This window comes from Cheilinus undulatus, linkage group 2 (genome assembly GCF_018320785.1).
Source record: "Cheilinus undulatus linkage group 2, ASM1832078v1, whole genome shotgun sequence".
In the NCBI taxonomy this organism is placed as follows: Eukaryota; Metazoa; Chordata; class Actinopteri; order Labriformes; family Labridae; genus Cheilinus; species Cheilinus undulatus.
This window is the reverse complement of record NC_054866.1, coordinates 22,142,662-22,156,525: the sequence shown is the minus strand read 5'-3', so window position 1 is coordinate 22,156,525 and position 13,864 is coordinate 22,142,662. Positions and strand designations below refer to the sequence as shown.

Here is a 13,864-nt window from a genome sequence, read left to right as displayed (position 1 = left end):
AGTGACAACAGCTCTGTCATATCATAACATATTTAACAATTTAATTTGGACCTATATAGATACCTTCAAAGTGTTAAATTTATCTCTATATGAGTTTAATAGTCGAGAGTTTTAATAGTTCAATAGTCGTGTATTTTTCCACCTCTGCTTCTTACTTCTGCAGATGCTGTCTTAATTTGAAAGTAACACAGGAAGTGGTTGACTTACCTGTCGTCTTCCTCTCGTTGCCGTCAGCTTGATTTCTTCTAGCCTTTGGTTTGTTGAAGAAGCCAGGCTGCCTCTGCAGAAGCCTCCAACGCGGAAACTCGTGAGAAACTTCTTGACTTGTGGAGAGGAAGTGCCATCTTCTTCTTCTTCTTCTTCTTCAGCGTTCAGACTCCAACCACTCTAATGAGGAGGCCCTGCAACAGAAGTTTCACCTGTCCATATCAGACCTGAAGCAGGAACCAAGAGCACCTGCAGACTGACTCGGACCTGATGACCCCCAGAAAACGAGCAGGAGATCAGACACTCACAGGTACGAGCCCACTGCACGAGCCATAAAGTCTCTGTTGAAAGACTGTACCCCGGGTGTAACGCTTTATTCTGTCATCAGATTATGAAGTGACCTGTTGAATTAATCTGACATTTATTAATAAAGCACCTATTATAGTTATACAGTCTTAATGTTTGTAAAGAAAAACATCAAAAACAGAGAAAGTAAAAAGTTAAAACGTGTTTTTAAATAGAAATGAAAAACAAGCATTCTAAGAAAATTCTGGTTAAAGTAGCAAAAATTCACTTTTAATTGTGTGTTAAAAGGATGGACGTGATGTTTGTTTTTCATCCTTACACATTAGTTTTATTTTGATATTTCTGGTAGGCTTTTTAAATAAAGAGAAAATAATCAAGTTTGGCTCTTTTAACTTCATTTTTCTTCAGATGTGGAAATGGTACCAGACTATTGTACTCAAGTAAAATTACAGTTTGGTTAACATTTACTCAAGCAGAAGTAACTGATGACCTGTAGATCTACTCAAGTAAAAGTTAAAAGTAAATCATTTAAAGATTACTTGAAGCACTGAGTAGCTACTGAGGAATTGTAAAGTTAAATGTGACCTTTTCTTTTTGGCAATTTAAGAGAACGTGGCTCTTCAACCAGTTTGCCCAGGTAAAATCACACCTTTATAAAAAAAGAAAACACTGTTTTTATGTGATATGGAATCATTCTTATGTGCAGCTGACTAATGGTAACTGAAGCCAAATGACTTACCTGTTTCAGGTCCTTGATGTAAGGTTGGAGCTCTTCATTTTGAATTTTATCTTTGTATATATTTATGTTTTGAACTGAGTAATGGGTACATTTTAAAACATAGTGAAGTTTCTATCTTTAGCTAGGGATTAGGATCGAGAACCAGTTGCAAATAGTTCAACCCACTGACATAATTTACTTTTAATCTAAACAATTCCCTTATTAATGCCTTATTTCCACATGCCTGGAAAAACATTGCCTCACGAGAGTCAGTCAGTAAAGAGAACAAGAACAGAAAAGTCCAGGGTATAAACAAGGTTGAAAATCACAAAAACAGGGTAGTGATCAAAGATGACGATCAGAGAAAGAGAGAGAGTGAAAGTATGATGCAATAAGATATATATTTTTTGTGACGTGATCTTGATTTTGTTATTGAAATTCTAACTCATGAACTGTATCAGGATTTTAGCAGCTGGTTTTGGCTGGCAGCTTGTTTGTTCTTTAGCAGTTTTTTATTAAGCATGATATGTTGATTAATGTTTTGTAAAAAATGGGGCAGAGATTATAAGATTGTTCTTCTTCCAAATGGAAGAATTTTTGTTTTCAAGGTTTCATTGAATACAATAAACATACAGATTAAAATAAACAGTAGCACAGAGTGAGAGAATGACTTCATTTCAACCCATAACAGGTGTTGCATTTAACTTAAGGTTAAAGGGGACATATTTTACCCTTTAAGACAAGCTTATGTTGGTCTCAGAGGTCCCCAAAACATGCCTGTGTGGTTTGTTGCTGAAAAAAACACTCCAGTATTGGATTTTTGTGTCTCAAAAACCCCTCTGTTTCAGCCCTGCTCAGAACTAGCCGTTTCTGTCTCTGTGGCTTTAAATGTTACTGAGCTGTCTGACTCCGCCCCTGACCACACCCCTCTCAGGAAATGGATGTGGCACTCCTGATGTTACAATGTTACAGATGCTTTTATTTGTCGTGCCAGATAGACTGTTCCACTTATTCATTGCATGGGAAAATATATTTGACAGCAATCCATGCAACTGCCCATACATGGGATTTGGGAAGGGAAAAACCTTTCAAAACAGTCTCAAAGGGTGAATGACAAATGTTCTGACTGTCACATTAATTATGAGCCAATCAGAGCAACAAAACATGTGATGTAGTCGGCATGCACCGCCCTGTGAGTAATCTTCAATAAGCAGGCCTGACAGGGAGCTGTTATCAGTATTGACTATCAGTGGAGCCAGTTGGTGAATCAAATGGTTATAGAAGCCAGACGGTTGAAGAGTAGATGCTTCTTTTTTCATCAAGAAAGCCCCCAGTGTGGGTCTTTGCTCTTCTTTTTAGGAAAAATTTCTGATAAAACTGCCGCCATAACTGCATCACGCTATTCTCTTTATCGGTCGCTGCTGACTTACATTCAACTAAACCCTGCCTGTAACTACTGCCTTGTTCTCCTCAGATGACACTGATTGGTCTATTCATGCTCTGACTGTTTAAGAATGATGTTTTGCAAGATGGCTGTCTGATGAGACATGGGATCTGGCAAACTCATCTGCTTTGCAAGGTTGTATATGGTCGACTCAAGTCAAACTTCTAGACATTCAGTTTTTAAGTACAGCTTCAAGGTTGGAACATTATTAGAGACAAAGGGTTGAAGTTGATTACTTTGTTGCCTTGAATTTGACTCAAAATGTGTCAGTTTAAGTATGCTACCTTAAGTTTTTTTCCATTGTCTGTAAATCATTCTTTGTCAGGCCCATATTTTGGACAAGTATTCATATATCTTGGTAGATGAATTCAAGAAATTGCAATTGTGCACTGCATGTATCCTGTAGTATTGATCAGTTTTTAGCAGCATTATCCCACTGAGGATGCCGAGGTCTGAAAAAGTTGTTTACTAAATGTAATTAATCTGGTTTTGCAGGGTTGATAGTTAATTGCAGAAGTCTCATATGGCAACAGATATAAATAAAAAACAAGATAGTAATCTTACACTTGTTGTCAAGTGTTACTTCATGATACTTGTCGTTGTTGCTAAGCAATGAAGGTGAATCACTGGGCACTCATTAAACTCTCAGATAGTTTGTTTAGTTGTATTTTTCTGCACAATCTGTTTTCCCATTTCTGTCAGGCAAACAGATATTCTCTCTGATCTGAACCATAGTGCACCTCTTCAGTGTTTAATATAAACTTTACAAGCACCGGGCGTCTCACTGTGTGAACACATCTGTGACAGGGAAGCTATTTTTAGCTGCGGCTCCCTCCCACGCTTTCTGAGCATGTCCTGTTTGGCAAGAAAATCAAGTGACGTGAGGGACAGTGGGAGGAGAGACATAAATCTGAGAGGAGGTGTGTTTACAGCTGATGATGAAAACCTGTGGGTCAGACACTTCTCTGTCTTTTTTTTCTGCCCTTTTATTGAACTGTTAGACTCTCTGATCAGCTGGCATCTGCATCGATTCAAAGCTTTGATAGAAGACCCCATAGGTCATGTTCAATGCTTGACTTGAAGTCTGGAGAACAAAATAAAATACTTATATTAGCTTATAGCTCTATTTGATGTGCTGTTGCAGGATAGACCTGTGTTTTGTGATGATTTAGAATGAGTATGAATGTAGAAAAACATCTATTGTTTATTTTATTGTATTGATACAGTTAATTATGATTTGATTTAGTACAATATGACACAATTCTGACACAGAGATCAGCTGATCTCACACAAGCCCTCATGAGCTGACAGCCAGCTGATTTGCTCAAAGCACGCTATTGGCTAATTGCTCTCATGCTACCTTTTGTTAACGGTTTTTCCCTGGCTATGCTCTGCCGCTCTCTCTATAAGCTGCTCCTGCAACCCTCCTCCACCCCAGCTCCTCCTTCATTCTGCTTCTGACTTAAACAATGCCATTCTGTTTTCAGTGACGCATGCTCTTCTCCGGGGTTTTTGCTGCTTCTCTCCCTGCCTTGAGCTTTCCTTATCAGTACAGGAAGAGCAGGAACGTGTGCTGTTCCTGCTTAATGCTTTTTATGTGGGCTTGTGGAAGGGTGGGGGCCACCCAGAACAGACACACCGCCAAACATAAATAACAGCAATAAGAGCTATTAATAACTTCTAATAAAGAAATATGTATAGCCGCAAATCATGTGTGTTTGTTGGCAAAGTGGTCGTGACTGAACTTAATCACAGATGAACAGATTCATCAGTTAAAGACTGGTATTGATCGATATCAGCTCTGCTGACAGACGTCAGCTAATATGGCATGAACAGAAATGAGTCACTAATGTTTATCTGTTGTGGCAAATCAGTTTAATGCTCGCGTTGAGCACACTTTACTTTAGAAACAAGAGATTTTTTACTGACAGAAAACACTCTAAAGATTAGAGAGAAAATATGCAAATCAGTCGTTATTAGTGATCTAGTGGACATTGATTACTAGTCTAATTGATCACTGATTGCACAGATATGCAGAACGTAACAGCTATGTTTATTTGCATTTCTGTGTTTGTGTGTAAAAGCACAAGATAGCCAACGTTAAGAAGATGAAGTGTGTTCATCTGTACCTGTTAAGTGCAAGTCTGTTGGTGTAAAGTGTCTGTGCAAAGTGTCGCTGGTGGTCAGGAAAACCCCGTGTGGTTTCCAAACTGCCTGCTCTCATTTCTCTCTCATCATTTTCCTGTGTCTTCTTTTTATTCTCCACTTTCTGATCTTAATCTTTTTTTTTATTCATCTGCATGAAATATTCTCAACGCCCACTGATTTTCACTGTCATAGTGCACAATGTGACCTGCACAAAGTCAGGTAGATTATTAGACAAGTGGAATAGCTTAAGAGACAAAGTGAAGACAAATATGAAGAGATGGTGAAGAAGGAAACAAGCTAAAATAAGATAACAACCACACACACACACACAGATGCAAGGTGGTCAAGAAAACTGTGCTAAAAATAGAATAAAAAATGTCTACTTCTTTTGTAGCAGCTGGAGTTACATTTAACTTAGAACTTTTAATGCAACGCAATTTAATCAGTCAATCTTGTTTTTGATTAAATTGATTTAACCAGAAAAAACACTAAGATCAGTAATCTCTTTGTCAAGACTGTACTGGCCAAGACAGGCAGCTGTATGCGTAACGGTTCCACACACAAATAATTTAATTGAATGATTTAGATGCATTATCTAAGTTAAATGTATTCAAACAGTTAGTGAAGTGGCATGCATTATTTTTGATTTTTTTGGGATATTTTATTTGACCATTTTGCATCTATATTAATCAAATGCACGTATGCTAGGCAGTATTAGTGAAGATTCTGCTTCATTTTTTTCTTGTTTTGATTGATTCAGGTATTTTTCACAGTGGTAAGCCTCTAGATGCAATTTTAGGACTGTTTGAAAAGACAAAAGGACAAATATGCAGCTAGCTAATGATGTTTTGCTCTCTCAACTGGAGTTCAGGTACTCTGGTAGTGATAGGTTGTTTTCTTGTATGACATTTAATGATAATAGTACAAAATGATATTTTTGTGTAGCACTTTTCAATACAAGTAAGAAAATACTTCACACAAAGTATATAAAACAGAGCAGATAGCTAACAAACAGAATCATACAAACAAAAAAGCAAAATTGAAAATGATAGAGTGAGAAATGAAACAAAAAATAAAACTAGAGAGTAAAAGTGTTTTTAAACAAGAATGTCTTTAGTGGAGAAGTAAATAAGGGACTGACTCTGCAAGTCTGATTATCCCTGGCAGTGGGCTCTGACAGCTTTCACTCTATCACCCGTGATTTTCAGCATCAACTTGAATTGCATAATGACAGTCAAGAACTCAGCTAACAAATTTGGACTGTCTGCTGTCTCCCAAAACATACAAAGTCATGAACACCTCTTTATTATGTCATATGTAAGTTCTTTAAACCAGTGTTTCTGAGTGTGGAAGGATTTATTGATTCTGAAACTTGCAGTGACACATCTCACTGCTTACAGACGTAAGCATGAATTCAAGGCCTATTTTGGTTTGAATTTTGTTTAAAATTGCATTTTAGGGATGAAAGTCTTGAGTCATTGATATAAAGTGGAATAACTTGTTTTGAAAAAGGCACATGAAGTGACCTCAAACTTAAAAATAAACCTCTCTTGTTGGTTTAACAGCTTGAGAGGCTGATGGGTGAGCCATCAGTCAGGGGGATTTCCACTGTTTTACATTCTCATGCTGCATGACTCTAGCTTTGTTGGAAATTGTACAAATTGAAGACATTTGTTTATATTTTGGCACATGATATCTTGTTTTGATACTGGTTGGAATTGTTTTTTGGACTCTTGTTGACTGTAATTAAATTTGTTTGCTACTGAGCCCACTGTTATTTACAATCTATATTAATTGCCTTGGAGAGAATCACAAAATCTGCTCTCAGCTTTATGCAAATGATACTTTTCATTTATTGCTGTGCACTTAGACCTGTGCATGCTTTTGCAAATCTATGACATGCATTCAATTTAGTACAAACTCTGCTGATCAAAATTGCACTAAAATAAACTCATGGTTTTTAGTACAAAAGGAGCATTTTTTTTTTTAGAAAATTGTCAAAAGATGTTGGAGAAATTTAGTAACTATCTTCTTTTAAGAACTTTGTTCTCTTTTTACTTGATAATGACTTGTCTTCATTCAGTCTGTTGCTAAAACTCTGAAGGTTTTACTGGGATTTTACATCAGTAACAGGTCATGTTTCTCCTTTGGTGTCATAAAGAGGGCAGTAGAGCCAACCTTTTTACCTGTTACTAACTACAGTGATTTATATAAACACCTCTGCTTTATATGCAGGGCAGGATGTATAAAGGTACATCGAGATTCATCATGAACTGTGGATTTCTGACTCATCATTGTACTTTATCCCAACTTTATTACTTTTACCTCTTTACAGTTAGCACTATTGCACAGCTTTAATAAACTGTTCCCTTTGTTGTCCATTTTTGTTTGAAGCAGAACAAACATACAATTCAGAGTTTAGAATATTAACTTTTCTAGCATGTTTGAAAAGAACTGAAATGGTTTCTAGCAGTTGTTAGTCACGCTATGAAGTTTCAGAACATACACCAAGATATCAGTGTTTGTTTTTCAGTGATAATGGAGACGCTTCGTTCATCAGTGACGAGCTGATCGTGGTCCAGATGTGGGGAGTGTGAACGTCTGAATTCATCTGCTGCTAAACAACACAAACAAACCAACCCACCGAGGCATCGCAGACTGACAACTCCTGTGTTCAGGTAAAATTCCCATTCTTATCACCATGGTTTGGTGTGAGGGTGAGCGTGATGAGGTGCTAAAACAAAAATCACCTTCCTCTAACAATAACGTCTGTCTCTGAGCATTTCAGAGTGACAAAACAACAGCTTTAAGTGAACAACAGAAATTAGAACTTGTTATACCACTAAAGGATGAAATATTGGGGAAAATCCTTAATATTTCTGTACCTGGGGCAGCGGCTTACTTTCAACCTTACCTTTTACATAATCTTATATAGTCAAGCATTTTCGGTGCTCAGCATCCTGAGTCTAGTTTTCCTGTCATCCTGCATCTCCTGCTGCCCTCGGTGGCACTTTGCTTTGCTCCAGAAACAAACTCAGTAGACGAAGGTTTAATGCTGAGGACATAGACCAGAGATGTCAGACTCAATCGCAGCAGGGGCTGGATTCTGGATTCAGGTCTTACCTGAGGGCCTAGCAGAGTCACACTTTGAGCCATAAACTGTCAACCTCATTTCACCAGTAATAAAACATGAAAAAGAGTTAGCGTTGATGATAAAGGATTTTGAAATTAAAAAGGTTAAGAAGATAAGTTTAAAGGCTCACAATCTGAGAAAAGTAAATTTGTTTGTTCCAAAAGGTCAAAACATAAAATTGAAATTGAAAAAAACCTGTTTTCTAAGGTAAACATATTAGAAAGAAAGTCAAAATCAAGAATTTAAAAGGTCAAAATAAAATTTGTAATCAGGAAATTAAAGTCAAAATATGATTCAAATTTTTAAATTGTGAGACTAAAAGGTCAAACTATGAGATTATGAAGTCAAAGTTAAAGTTGAAAATATGAGAAAAAATACAAAATAATTAGTTAAAAAGGTCAACATATGACTAAAACTGTAGAATTATGAATCTTAAAGCTCAAAATATAATATAAGAAGTCAAAATTATGAGCTGAAATTCTCAAAGTATGAAATAAAAAGTCAAAATCCTAAGTTTGAGTCCTAATTGTGAGATGCAAAATTGAAAATATGAAATTAAAACACAAACTAATTTCTTTTTCGTTCCAGACTTCATATCTAATTTTTACTCCTTACTTTTTCAGATTTTATCACTTAACAAGGATGTCTTAAATCATCAAACATAAGTTTAAATTTTTATGCTTGAGGAAATCTGCAGATCTCATAGTGATGGGCCAGTTATAACAAAAATATGATATAATCTTGTGGGCCGGATTTAACTGTTTCATGGGTGGGATTTGGCCCCCGGGTCTTGAGTTTGACACCCCTGACATAGACCATGTGAAATTAAGGATTACAGATTTTAGCAGGGGTAGCAGAAGTCAACTTTCATAACTTAGCAGCAGCAATAAACATTGGTGAGAAGTACACTGAAATTCAGGTTGTGGGTTGCCTGTGCCAGAAGCGTTGTCTCTAGACAGAGGCTTTGATTCAGTTAATGTCTGGTGACTTACAGCCTTTCATGTTAGACTAACTGCAATTTTTGTTAAATGGGCATAATAAATCTTTCCAGTAGGTTAATAATTGTATTAATACCCAAAATGAATACATGTAATGAATGTGTCTTTGTATTGTGTGAATACTTCTTTCATTGCTTCTTTGTAGGTTTTTACTGCTCTGATTAACAAAGACAATAGGAGCATGTTGCAGACTAAATAAGGATGTTTTTTAGTGCTGCTCTTACCAGGTCATGCTGCTACTTGCAGAACGTCCCACTACACCACAAATACAAAATATCGTTCGTATCAGAAAAAGCATGATCAGGCCATCTCTGTGATAAATAATAGGATTTAAATAAAGTTTAATCTGGTAGTAGAAAGCTGTAAATATAATTTTTTATCGAATTAAATAAAGTATTTTAACTTGAAGCAATACTTTGTTTTGGTTTTGATATGCGAGGAAGGAAAATCCCTTACAGTCAGTGCCACCTTTTTGGCCTTTTTTGGTTGTATCATATCTGCCACAGATATTTCCTGTTTTGGTTGAGGCTGAGAAAGAGTCATTTAATTCTTTACTTAACCCCCTGAGACTGTGAGAAATGTGTGATTTTTCACCTCCTCCCTCTGTCTTTAATGACTTTTACCATCAGCCTAAGACAGAATATGTTTTTAACGTTCTTTTACTAATAGTTTCAGGATATTAATATTTACAGACAATTTAATTCTGATTTAAGACCCACACAGACAACTTGAACATTAACCTTTATGATGGTTGTTATGTAATTTATCAGTAACCAGACAGGTAAATGACTCCACTTATAATTAACATAGTGCATTCTGTGTGTATGTCTGGTATGACTCTGAACTCCAGTTACTGAGCAACCAGCTGGTCTAACTGGTTTACAGTCTACATGTTCACAGGCACAAATGATGATTAATAGCAATAGTAAACCTCACTTTTATATCATATCTAAGACAATAGTAAGAAGAAATCACAGCTGGAGGCAACACAACAGAAACTGAAGGAAGGAATAAAACTGAAATGAAGATACCAGGGAAGAAGAGGCAAATTAAAAAAAATGTAAAAGATTTGCTTAGATTTGTTTGCCTTCCTGAAGGTAGTAGAAGAAGAATTGATTTTTTAAACTTACCCAGACAACCAAAACCCAATAAAAATTAGGACAGAGGTAGAGAGAAGTGTCACACTGTGGTACTGACCAGGGCCGAATATTACTATTATTTAAATAATTGATTCATTGGCCCATTTTTTGCTTTGATTAATGAATCAGATCGATGAAAAGTTTTTATTTCCATCCCTTAATTCAAAATCGGAATCTGCCTGGACACCCCAGAACCGATAAAATGATATGATATTTTAGATATTAATTTTGAAAATCTACATGGCAAGCTAAATGTTGACAGGCTTCTATACATTAAGGGCCTGCATCCACAGCTAATGTTTTGTTTTATGCACCGGCACAATCATTTTTAATGAAAAGTGTTTTCAGTGCTCAGCATCCTGAGACAGTTTGAACAGCCCCTCGCTTGTCAGTAACACTTCTCGTTCATCGAAATCAAGATGGGCTGGGGCTAACAATAGAAGAAGAGAATCCAATTTTTTATGCCTTTTCAAGGGTAGACTTTTCAGGTCTTCAGCTGCTGCTCAACTTTTGTAACTTGGTAAATAAATGCTGGTAAGAAGCACTCTATAACAGGTTGTAGCTTAACAAAGGTCATGGACAAGCTCAAAAACCCATAGCAAACAAACAGAACTAAGAACAGTACAAACTCAAAAATGTGCTTTACACTCGCATACTTCAGTGTTTTCATTATAACTTCATAGGGAACATAGTACTGCAATGTCAGTATTCAAAGTACTTGAACATTGTGATAGCATACTTTGAATGAAGGACTTTAACTTTTTCCCTGCTTCTTATAGACATAGACATGAGCTTTTTTTTTTTTTACCATGGCATGCTTTGACTGCTAACTTCCCTTAGTTTTCCTCAGAGGAGTTCAAGATTTTGCTGTTGTGTCTTATCAGCTGATCTTATACAGTTTTGCCCCTGCTGTCTGGTAGCTTCTTGAGGACAAGATTCCAGGTGTGGGGCAACATGTAAGCCCCCTCGTCCTGGGTCAAAGTCCTGTGGGCCCATTTCCTCATCTCATTCGCCTCAGTGTTACATGTGTGGTTCTTGTTGGTCTTTGAATTAATTGCCTTGGTGTTTGCCCAGTCTATAATATGGTTTTCCCTTTTACAGTGGCTGATGTGGCTGGTTTTACGTAGGGTTGAATGACTCTTTCCCCTAACATTGCAATTGCAGTTTAATATGAAATTATTTTTTACATTCATCATCTTATGCATTTTTCAACAAATGCAAGCAATAAATAATTCTTTATCATAACCCAGTGATTCTCAGATGGTGTGCCTAGGAGCACTTTTGAGCCTAGGTGTGCTGTGAAATTTGTACAACTATATTTCAGTCAGGAACACTCTTGTCATATATTTTACCATTTTACTGAAAAATGGATATACAGTTTTACTTGGCAGGGAAGGCTGGGCTCAAAAGATGCTCTCTGGGCTCGTCAAGCAGGTTGCTTTGACCAGGGAGCGCATAGCTAGAAACTCCCATATAGGACTGGGCAATTATGTCAAAAATCAAAAACAGGATTAATTGAATTTTTTACTTCAATTGCAATTGATAAACGATTATCCCAACCCCCACCCCTGACTCAGTTTTTACTGTAAATACTTGTATAATTTTAAACCATATAACTGAAAGGAGCATGCAATGTATTAACAATTTATGGTTATGTATTGAAACAGTTGAAATTAAAACACACATCAGCTGAAATGGACATGTTCTTTTGAAAAATGCCAACTTTGCTCAGAAAAGTAACATAGAAAGATAAACAACTTGTATTTCTTGCTAAGAAAATGCATTATTTTTTATACTGTTGTATAAAAGTAGATAAATATTTTACTGGACTGGACTTTGGACTACATGCCTTGCAGCACCTGGCTACCTATCATGTGACGACACAGCCAGGTGTGTTTCTAAGGGAGTTGTGCATTAGTAGAGAGAAAATTACAAGTGAAAATAATTGAAAATTATTGACAAAGCAGATTTACGTCAGTTAGAGACTTTAAATGTAGGGTTTGATTATTTTTCGATTAGTTGTCCTCCACTACTCCCATATGGATAGATGCATTAATGACAGTGTGAACTGAATACAATAAAATTAGTTCAAAAGCGATTAATCCATAGTAGCATAAATGTCAATATGAGGGTGCAACAAGCTTTATACTATAAAGGAGGAGGCTGGGGTGGAGGAGGTTAAGCTTTGCCAGCAGCAGCAGCGTGGTTCATCTGCAGTAATACAAGCAGGGATTAGTGAGGAATACATCATATTTAAATACGCCACTGTATTGAGAGAAAGATCTGTGATTGGCTGGGAGCTTTGAGGTGATAATTGGAATCAGCTGGCCATCAGTTCATCACAGCTTGGCGTATGACTTCCTGCGTGATCTATCGCTAAGCTTCATTTTGTTAATACAGCTAAACAATAACTAATCATACTGTAACATGTGTTAAAGAGGCATTTTTTTCACATGGATATGAAATGAATCTAATGTGCCTTGAGATTTTGGGTGTGATCTTAGGTGTGCCCTGGGCAGAAAAAATCTGAAAACCAATTTTTCTAACCAAAAATAGATTAAACTAAGGCTGAACAAGTTTTGAAAGTATGTTATTGTGATTAAGAAAACAAACAAAAACACAGAAAATAGGAATCTTAGATTTTGTATGTTTTATCACATGTTAGGCAGGGTATCTAATGCGTTACGTCACCTTTATTGTTTTGGTTGATTGTGTCCTTGGGGTGTGTCAGTAGCTTTAATTGGAGTTAAGTAGTTTCACAGTGGATTCAGATAACTTTTACAACAATCCCTGACATACATTTAAGCACAGTTTAAGTACAGGAGAGCAGCAGAGTTAAGTCATTAAATGGCTTTTAAAATATTCTAGTAATGCTGCAGGTTTGCGTGGGAAATCCAAAATGTTGATAATTTGAATTTAATATGATCTAAAATACTTTGATGAGTAAACTTGTTGCACAGTCTTGCAGTATGTGTGTTGGAGTTGTGCAGTTTGTGTGTGTTTTTCAGTGTGTGTTTTGAATGGCAGCACACAGAGCTCAGTGTGATGAGCACTCACCCAAACCAGAATGTGTTGAGTCAGCTGCTCTGCGAGCCTCTGTCCCTCCCCACCATGCTATTTATACACACCCAAACCAGCCCCACACATACCAACAAACACACACTTCTACACACACATAGAGCTGGGAAGACTTGAAAGTGTCCTGTAAACAATAGTGAAGACAAACAGCGGGGCGGAGCTTCAGGGCGACTCGGTTTGTTCTGACACAGCGAGGAGGAGGAGGCAACAGGTGGACGCAGAGACTCAGAGACGCTCCAGCTGACCGTCAGCTCACAGAGCAGATCTGAACACTCTCAGGATCACATGTAGGAGTCTGAGGTAGGACAACATGTCTCTGTTCAACTCCCTGTGGTTGGATTTATACTTTATTTAACCTGAATGAGATTAGGACTATCTGAAATGTAAAGTCACAGAGAAAGGAGCGTGTTTATTATAGTTCTCATTTAAAGATGTGAACATCCTATTTTCTTTCTACTGTAATGGCATGTTATCTTCACAGTGGTTTTGTGTTGTTGCTCCACTGGTTCACTGATTTATGTGTTATGCATGAAGATGACACTTGCGGTACTTATCAGAGAGCTCTGCACTGCTATCAGATTTTACCAGTGGCACATCTGGCTTTTTCAACTTCTTTTGATAAGAATTTTATGTAAATATCAAAGAAGTCATAACTGAACTGATGCTAAATGATTTTAGCATAAACACGGAAAT

The 13,864-nt window shown here is 36.9% G+C and overlaps 1 protein-coding gene across 2 annotated transcripts in view; it reads left to right on the top strand.

Annotated features, from left to right (window-relative positions):
- The first annotated feature begins 261 nt into the window (after positions 1-261).
- Positions 262-13,864, top strand: part of LOC121524936 (kinase suppressor of Ras 1-like) — a 48,502-nt gene continuing 34,899 nt past the window's right edge. The window contains exons 1-2 of one of the 2 annotated variants that reach the window (XM_041810567.1): positions 262-517; positions 7,357-7,501. The gene's annotated coding sequence lies outside the window, so the exon portion shown is untranslated. Of the gene's footprint in view, positions 518-7,356; positions 7,502-13,264; positions 13,472-13,864 lie in introns of those variants that run through there. The other variant, XM_041810558.1, reaches the window with a different exon arrangement.